Raw genomic sequence first — 10,214 nt, 5'->3', positions numbered from 1 at the left:
GTGCACAGTTTACATTCTGTTGGAGCGAGCCGTCGACATCGGCATGATTTGCGCATGATATATATATTGTTTTTCCTGAAACTTTTTAAATGTGGGTATTGCCTTTCATGGCTTGGTATAAACTGATAAAATAATGAAAAGAAAATCCTTTATTACTTGTTGAAGGTGTTTACCTGTTTTCTCGCTTTGTGAGTTAGAACTGCTATATAAAATCCCTGATTTCCTCGCACATTTAGTATATTATTATTGGACCACTAGTAAGTGTCAAAGTTGACCATCTCGTCTCTACTTCTTCGAGATTAGACGGGATACTTGCTGAGTACACGTTGATTACGTACTCATACTACACTTCTGTGCATTTTGTTGCACAGGTATAAGTAACTCCAGTGGCCTACTGGGCGTAGCAGCGTGGATGATTCTGGGACTAGGTGAGCTGCATTATTTGAGGCGACCCGCAGCTAGTGTAGTTCCTTTCAGCTTATGCTATTTAATTCCTGTCCACTGTATTCCGAACGGATACTGTATTTTATTTCCTTATCAGTAGATGCTCATGCACTTGTGACACCGGGTTCTGGGATGATTTTTCATAGATGTGTACTAATTGTTATTACTTAATTCGAATTGAAGTAGAAATTTTTTTAATTTTGAAAAATGGAAGGAAGAATCCTAGATTTTCAAAGGTATTAAAAGAGAATTTAATTGATAACTTAGTTGGCTTGCCTGACAGTAGTGTCCGGCGCCATTACGATCCGTAGTGGATTTTGGGTCGTGACACCCCACACCCCCCACCCCCCTCCCCCAAAAAAAGAAGGGAACAACAGTGTTGGCAGAACATAGATTTTATTATTTTAATGCTCGCTTTGCTGGTATTATATATGAAGCATTTACTTCAGCCAGGTAACATCAAAAGCGATTGAGAACTACAGAAACCTAAACGATGGAGTTTCGTTCTCCTGCTCAAGGTTACACTTGTAATAATATTGTTTTTATTTTAGATCTGTTGAAGATTGAATATGTTGTTCAAATTAGAACCATAAGCCCGCTGCTCTTGAATATTACTAATAAGTTTGTTGTCAGGGGATAACCAATCCCCAAGAGCTATTACAACATACTTGAGAAATGTAATCTCAATCTTTGGCTTTAAAAGGATAATTCCACATGGTAATGCATAAATTTTTACTCGAGTACAAACAAAAAGAGTATCACATTTAGTTCTTAAACCTCAAAAAAGATATTGATTATCTTTTGAGTGTCAGTAGAATCATTCCTCGAGATGTTATGACAAAAAATAATGAAAACTCCATGAAACATACAGCGAAAAATCTAAGCAAAATATAACTCAAAATATCAATTTGTAGAAGTAAAAACATAGCAGAAACCGCTGTTTGAGGAGCACAAAAATTGTTCCTTTTCACAAGCTTTTTCTTCCACCTTAAACCCACACAAACCAGCTTTAAACTGGAACTTAGAACAGCCGCAAAATACTCCAAAAAGCTGAGAAAATCAGCATCAAACAGTCCGAAACGCTGCGACTTTCTCACCTAAAAACAGTCCAAAAATTCCAGCTGAAACCTGCTGCCGATATCGCTGAAAAACAGTCAACAAATCTGGACCAAGAATAGCCAATACCTAGCGAAATACGGCTATAAGATCTGCCGCAAAACTCACCCTAAAAAGTCAGTCAATACAGCCCCCCGTAAGTTCCGAAAATCAGCCTAGAACGCAGCTTAAATTGTTCCACTACGCAGCAGGAAAACGACATGAAAATATCCATGAAAGCAAACGTAAAACCAGCCCCAAATAAGCTGCGGAGAAAAAGTTGTACGATGAAGTGTAGGTGTGTTTATCTAACTCTTTTTTTTGGTTTGAGACTAATCATCACGAATGAATTTTGTGTAGTTCTCTTATCTTTCTGTTGCATTATATTGTCTTGTAGGTGCATTCTCTTTCTTCCATGTTTTCCCTTCGCCTGTTTGGTCTCCTCATAACCAGATACTTACTTTATTGACATGATTTTTCCTTCATATGCTTACTAAGTTATAGTAGCTTTCAACCTTCATATGAGACGAAAGGTTCACGTCCCTGATGTTAATTTCAAAAGATTGTCTTTAGTACCTGTGAAAGGCAATACAAAAATTCAGTAAGGCATCACATTTGTACTTCGTGCTAACACGGTTTATCAAAATGACATTCTCAAAAATAATATTAAGTAATGAGTTCATCATATGAAAGTAGGATAAGATATTCGTTGCAGAATGATTGACCTGGTGTATATACTCGGAAATAAAGTTGTTGGCTAAGGTACTGCGTTGCCCAGAATTGAGGCCTCAGGTAGCTTCAAGCTTATATGATTTTTGTGCTACATTATCCTTCACCTCAATTAGAATAGAGCATCAACTACATCGGAAAAATGGAAACTCAAGGTTTTAGCCAATTGACAAAATGACTGCAACGGTCTAGATGAAAGCAATATGATTTATCCCCGAGAAAAAAAAGGAGGCAAGCAGTATGATGTGATCATTCCGTGCAAAGACGTCGACAAATACATATTCTAAAAGAAAAGACATCTATACATACAGATAAGTACTGTGCAAATGAACTTCACCCTAAGCAACTTCATAGCAATTGATATGAAGCTAAGACCAAGAAAGGAGCACTTACCAAAAGCCATTGCATAGTCTGGTCGCACAAGGAGAGCACGCTGGTAACACATAATAGCCTCCTGTGGCATTCCCAGAGCCTGGAAAATGCAAGGCAGAAACACATATGTCCCATATTCTTACCACGGCACTTGCACCACAGACCATATTAGCACAAAGCAGAAGGTGTTACCTTATACACGTTTCCCATGTTCAAATATGCATCTGTAAAGTTTTGTTTTAGCTTGACGGCTTCCGGGATACGAGAAGGTTGATTCACAAAAATAGTGAGTAAACATAATGCCAAAACAAATCCAAAACTCTGGATAATGTAATATGCGAAATGATTTAAGGTATTCCATACCTTGTAGTATTGTAATGCCCTGTTAAGATGACCTGCATCCATGAAGAGGCTAGCAAGATTGGACCATGCAACGGCAAAGGTAGGTTGTATACTAGTGCCTCCACATAACAATTGTATGCGTAAAACAAAACCAATAATCAAGACCACAGAAATCAATCAGCATAACAGCCAGGAACGCGGAGTAAACAGAAACGCACATGAGATGCACCTGAAGATTAAAAGATCTGTTAAAGAATAATAAAATTCGATAATGCATGAGTGTACCTAACTCAGACATATGCATAGACAATGTACAAAGTTAACGTCCACAGCCATCCCAAAACCACAAGTAAAATGTATGTATTTACATAAAAAGGCTAAGAAAGTCTCAGTATTTTACCTCTTCCACTAACCCTTGTGCTTTCATATGATTCCCAAGATTGCTATGTGCATCAACCTAGAATGACACAAGTGAGTTAAGAAACAAACATAGAAGGATGCAAATCATCTGAGCTGTTAAAAAGAAGCCAAAAACATAGGTAAACCCGAATACCAGTGTCACGACCCAACCCCCGGTCGTGATGGCGCCCAACACATTGCTAGGCAAGCCCGACCATTTCCACAACCTTAGCCAATTAATCTAGATAGATAAATAAATATTCACTACTAAAATACCAATTTAATGCGGAACTTCTGAAATAATCTCTAACATTCGAAAACCCCAAAATAAAAACAAAATACTAATCAGCCCACAGAATCTGGTGTCACGAACATGAGCCTCTAATACAAATATTCACCTAATCACAATTCTGTCTAGGAAAGAAAATACGAATAAAAGGATAAAGATAGATGGGAGAGATCAAGGCTGCGAACGCCATGCAGCTACCTCGATACTCCCGGATAAACGCTGCTCAGCCAACAAGTCCTCACTTACCCTGTGGTGTACCTGAATCTGCACACAAGGTGCAGGGAGTATTGTGAGTACTTGCAACCCAGAAAGTAATAAATATAAATAAAATTTGAGGATAAGAAATCCTAAATAACACAAGGTAAAGCTATAAATACAATAAAACAGCGAGGACAATTATAATATTACCACAACAAATAAAGAATAAATGACAATTAAAATATGCAATGCAATACATAAACCGGTACTCTCCAGTACCCCGCTGCGGCCGTGCAGCCTGCTCCATTTATTTAACGTCGACGGCGCTCACTGGGGGTGTGCAGACTCCGGGAGGGGCCCCAAGCGCAATAATAAGCCATATCGTGGCATCAAACAGGCCCTCGGCCTCATATCAATATCAACATTATACCACTGCGGCGTGCAGTCCGATCCCATACTCAGTCCAAAATCACATAAGCCTTTCGGCACAATACTATAAAAATATTCAGCCCAAACTTCATTTAAAAATATTACTTTAGTTTCTACTTTTAGAAAAAATGGCTGAGTTTACAACAACAGTCTTAAATACCAGGACTGAGTTCAATATCTAGAAATATGGTAAGAAACCAGTAAAAATAATCCCTGAAGGATTCAAGTAGTTGGCACGAAGCCCAATTATGACAATTAATCCATTTTTATAAGGATATCACAAAAACTACAATCAATTAGGTAGTAATTTTATTAAGCGGGACAGATCAAGTCACGATCCCCGACGGTGCTCTACCCCACGCCCGTTATCCGGCGTGCAAGTCACCTCAACATAGCACTACAATGTGCAAATTCGGGGTTTCAAACCCTCAACACAGCATTTATATTTATTACTAACCTCAAGCCGGCCAAAGTCCTAGCTTGCTATGCCCTTGCCTTTCGAATTCACCTCTTCGTGCGTCGAATCTGACCAAAACCACAACGAATACGTCACAATATGCTAAGGGAATATAACCCAATCGAAAAGACTCGAAAAAACATCGAAAATCACGAAGTTGGCAAAACCTGAGCCCCGGGCCCACTTCTAGAAAAATTATAAATTTCACATCACCGGATTCCTTATCTCGCCACGAGTCCATGCATATAAAGAACACCAAAATCGGAGTCCAAATGACCCCTCAAATTGCCATTTTTGTTCTCTTAGGTTTCAAGCCCTAAACCACCCTTTCTGACCTTAATTCCTTGAGTTTTCAGTGCAATTTCATGTATTTGCATGATAAAATTGTGTTCTAAGTCCAAGAATGCTTACCTGATCGAAGTCCTTGAATTTTCTCTTCAAAATCGCTCAAGAACACCCCAAGTCATTTTCCGTTTTTGCGGCTACCGCATCTGCGGTCTTTTTCCGCTCATGTGGAAATCTCCTTAAAGTCCAAAATTCCGCATCTGCGGTCCTTTTGTCGCATCTGCGACTCCGCAGATGCGGTTGGCATCTTCGCACTTGCGATTACTGTCGCTTCTGCGGTTCTTTAATCGCTTCTGCGGTACCGCTTCTACCGTCCCATTTCCGCAGAAGCAAAAATACCAGAAGCAGCAAAATTCTGCAATCTCTTTAAGTTCAAAACTTCCCGTTAGGCATACGAAATCACCCCGAGGCCCCCGGGACCTCAACCAAAAACACAAACATGATCCAATACCTTATTCAAACTTTCTCCAATCATCAAAACACCTCAAACAACACTAAAACCATCATTTCTCATCAAATTCAAGCCTAAGTTCTTTCGAAACTTCCGAAACACGCATTCGATCAAAAACCCAACCAAAACACCTTCGAATGACCTGAAATTTTGTACACACATCCCAAATCACCTAACGAAGCTACTGAAACTCTCGGAATTCCATTCCGACCCCCGGATCAAAATCTCACCTATCGACCGGAATTCGCCAAAATCTTAACTTTGCCAATTCAAGCCTAATTCTACTCTGGACCTCCAAAATCACTTTTGATCACACTCCTAAGTCACAAATCATCCCCCGAAGCTTACTAAATCATCGGAATTCAAATCAGAGCCCTCTAACACAAGGGTCAACGTCTGGTTGACTTTTCCAAAACAAGCCTTCCTTAAAGAGACTAAGTGTCTCATTTCCTTCTAGAACTAATCCCAATCAACTCTAACACATCAAATACTTATAATGAAGCATAAGGAAATAGAAAATGGGGAAAACAGGGCGGTAACACACGTGACGACGGGTCGGGTCGTCACATCCTCCCCAACTTAAACAAACGCTCGTCCTCGAGCGAGTCAAGAAACATACCTGATGCCTCAAATAGGTGGGGGTATCTGCTCCGCATCTCCCGCTCGGTCTGCCAGGTAGCCTCCTCCACGGGCCGACCTCTCCACTGCACTTTCACCGATGCAACATCTTTTGATCTCAACTTCCGAACCTGACGATCCAAAATGGCTGTTGGCTCTACCTCATAAGTCAAGTCACCCTCCAGCTGAACTGTACTGAAATCTAAAACACGGGACGGGTCCCCAATGTACTTCCGGAGCATAGACACATGAAAAACTGGATGGACGCCCGACAAACTAGGTGGCAGGGCAAGCTCATAAGCCACCTCCCCAATCCTCCTAAGTACCTCAAAAGGCCCAATGAACCGCGGACTCAGCTTCCCTTTCTTCCCGAATCTCATAACACCCTTTGTGGGTGAAACCTTCAGCAAGACCTTCTCACCAATCATAAAAGATACATCTCGAACCTTCCTATCTGCATAGCTCTTCTGTCTCGACTGTGCTGTACGGAGTCTCTCCTGAATCACCTTCACCTTCTCCAATGCATCCTGAACCAAATCTGTCCCCAACAATCTAGCCTCACCGGGCTCGAACCAACCCACTGGAGATCTACACCGCCTCCCATATAAGGCCTCATACGGTGCCATCTGAATGCTGGACTGATAGCTATTGTTGTAGGCAAACTCTGCAAGCGGTAGAAACCGATCCCATGACCCTCCAAAATCAATAACACAGGCACGCAACATATCCTCCAATATCTGGATGGTGCGCTCGGACTGCCCGTCCGTTTGAGGGTGAAAAGCTGTGCTCAACTGCACCTGAGTACCCAACTCTCGCTGAACCTCCTGCCAAAACTGAGAGGTGAACTGAGTGCCCCGATCTGATATGATGGAAACTGGGACACCATGCAATCGAACTCTTTCCCAAATATAGATCTCTGCCAGCCGCTCTGAAGAACAAGTAGTACAAACCGGAATGAAGTGCACGGACTTGGTCAGCCTATCTACAATCACCCAAATAGCATCAAATTTCTTCAGAGTTCGTGGGAGTCCGGTAACAAAATCCATAGTGATCCTCTCCCACTTCTACTCAGGAATATCCATCTGCTGATGTAAGCCACCCGGTCTCTGTTGCTCATATTTCACTTGCTGACAATTAAGACACCGGGCCACATACTCCACAATATCTCCCTTCATCCTCCGCCACCAATAGTGCTGTCTGAGATCCTGATACATCTTCGCGGCACCCGGATGAATGGAATACCGCAAGCTATGGGTCTCCTCCAATATCAACTCCCGAAGCCCATCCACGTTGAGCACGCAAATCCGTCCCTACATCGTCAACATACCATCATCTCCAATGGTCACATCCCTGGCATCATCATGCTGAACCCTGTCCTTAAGGACAAGCAAATGCGGATCATCATACTGACACTCCCTGATGCGGTCATACAAGGAAGACCGAGAAACCACACAAGCCAACACTCAACTGGGCTCTGAAATATCTAATCTCACAAATCGGTTGGCCAAGGCCTGAACATCAACTGCAATTGGCCTCTCCTCAACTGGAATGTATGCCAAGCTCCCCATACTCACCGACTTCCGACTCAGGGCGTCGGCCACTACATTGGCCTTCCCCGGGTGATACAGAATTGTAATGTCATAATCTTTAAGTAACTCCAACCATCTACGCTGCCTCAAGTTAAGATCCTTTTGCTTGAAAAAATGCTGAAGACTGCGATGATCAGTGAATACCTCACAGGATACGCCATACAGGTAGTGCCTCCAAATCTTCAGTGCGTGAACTATAGCTGCTAGCTCCAAATCATGAACGGGGTAGTTCTTCTTATGGGGCTTCAACTAACGAGAAGCATACGCAATAACTCTACCCTCCTGCATCAAAACACAACCAATCCTAACTCTCGAAGCATCGCAATATACCGTATAAGAGCCTGAAGCTGATGGCAAAACTAACACTGGGGATGTGGTCAACGCTGTCTTGAGCCTATGAAAGCTCTCCTCACACTCGTCCGACCATACAAATGAGACCCCCTTCTGAGTCAACTTAGTCAAGGGCGATGCAATAGAGGAAAATCCCTGAACAAACTGGCGATAATAACCTGCCAACCCTAGGAAGCTGCGAATCTCTGTGGCTGAGGTCGGTCTAGGCCAACTCTGCACTGCCTCTATCTTCTTTGGGTCTATCTGAATACCCTCACTGGACACCACATGTCCCAAGAAAGCCACTGAACCGAGCCAGAACCTACATATTGGTAGAACTTTAGTCATAAAGCCTCTCCTCCCTTAATCTCTGCAATACAACCCTCAAATGTTGCGCGTGCTCCTCCTGACTGCGCGAGTATACCAGTATGTCATCAATGAACACTATGACAAATGAATCCAGGTGAGGCCGGAACACACTGTTCATCAGGTGCATGAAAGCTGTTGGGGCATTGGTCAGCCCAAAAGACATGACAAGAAATTCATAGTGGCCATATCTAGTCCTGAAAGTAGTCTTATGAATGTCTGTCCCTGATTTTCAACTGGTGGTAACCCGAACGGAGATCAATTTTGGAGAACACCCTCGCTCCCTGAAGCTGGTCAAACAAATCATCAATGCGAGGTAGGGGATACTTGTTCTTAATTGTTACCTTGTTCAATTGCCTATAATCGATGCACATTCTCATTGTGCCATCCTTCTTCTTCACAAATAGAACTGGTGCACCCCAAGGTGACACACTAGGCCGAATAAACCCCTTATCCAGGAGCTCCTGAAGCTGCTCCTTCAATTCTTTTAACTCCGCTGGTGCCATACGATATGGTGGAATAGAAATGGGCTGAGTACCCGGCACCATGTCAATACCAAAATCAATATCCCTGCCCGGCGGCATACCCGGCAGGTCTGCAGGAAACATATCGGGAAACTCCCTCACAACGGGAACAGACTCAATGCTAGGAGTCTCAGCTCCCACATCTCTAATAAACGCCAAATAGGAAAGACAACCCTTCCCAACCATACGCTGGGCCTTCAAGAAAGAAATAACTCTGCTAGGAATATAGTCAGTCACACCACGCCACTCGATCCGCGGTNCATGCCCCAAGATAATATCGAAATCTACCATATTCAGTAGCAATAAATCAACTCGGGTCTCCAGACCCCAATGGTCACCAAACACGACCGGTATACATGGTCCACAATAATAGTGTCGCCCACCGGGGTAGACACATGAACAGGTAAGGCAAGACACCCTCGGGATGTACCCAAATGATGAGCAAAATATGAAGACACATATGAGTAGGTAGAACCGGGATCAAATAATACTGAGGCGTCTCTGTGACAGACTGAAATAATACCTGTAATGACCGCGTCTGAAGCAATGGCTTCTGTCCTGCCCGGCATAGCGTAGAAACGAGCCTGGCCATGACTGATCGATCTCCACCTCTGGGGCGACCCCTGGCTGCCTGATCTCCACCCTTAGCTGACTGGGCGGGTGATGAAGTGACTGGAGCAGAAGTCGAGGGCTGACCCTTCTGCTAATGCTGTCTGCCACGAAGGCGAGGGCACTGCCTCCTAAAATGACCCAACTCTCCGCACTCATAGCAGCTGCCCGGTACTGGGGATGGGGTCTGACAAGAACCCCTCGCACCGGAGTGACTAGCAGCTGCACTCGGTGCGGAAGAACCCTGAACTGATGGGGCATGGGATGAACTCTGAGCTGGGAGGGCGCTGAGTGAAGTCTGGCCCTGCTGGGGCCCATGATGACCACGGCCTGAAGATCCCCCACGATACTCTGGACGAGCTGACTGAGCAGGCCTGAAAGAGCGACCTCTACTCTGTTGAAGCTGACCTCTCGACGGAGCACCACTGTAATTGCCTGATCCACGAGGCCTCTTAGCCTCCCTCTCCTCTCGCTCACTACGGCGAAGTGACTCAATCTCACGAGCAATGTCTACCACCTCCTCAAAGGTAGCACCCAGTACTCTCTCTCTAGTCATCAGAATACGGAGATGGTAGTTAAGACAATCCACAAATCTCCTGATCCTCTCACGATCTGATGGAACCATCCA

General features: G+C 43.6%; 1 long non-coding RNA gene across 1 annotated transcript; it reads right to left on the bottom strand.

The window, feature by feature from the left end:
- Positions 1 to 2,678: 2,678 nt before the first annotated feature.
- On the bottom strand, positions 2,679 to 2,871 carry LOC109206603. Its single transcript, XR_002064889.1, has 2 exons — positions 2,833 to 2,871; positions 2,679 to 2,740 (listed from the first exon to the last, which is right to left on the bottom strand). It is a non-coding gene; the product is annotated as an uncharacterized LOC109206603 (long non-coding RNA).
- Between the last annotated feature and the right edge of the window lie 7,343 nt (positions 2,872 to 10,214).

Source organism: Nicotiana attenuata, unplaced genomic scaffold (genome assembly GCF_001879085.1).
Source record: "Nicotiana attenuata strain UT unplaced genomic scaffold, NIATTr2, whole genome shotgun sequence".
Classification (NCBI taxonomy): Eukaryota; Viridiplantae; Streptophyta; class Magnoliopsida; order Solanales; family Solanaceae; genus Nicotiana; species Nicotiana attenuata.
Note: the sequence above shows the minus strand (reverse complement) of the source record. Positions and strands in the feature narration are given on the sequence as shown.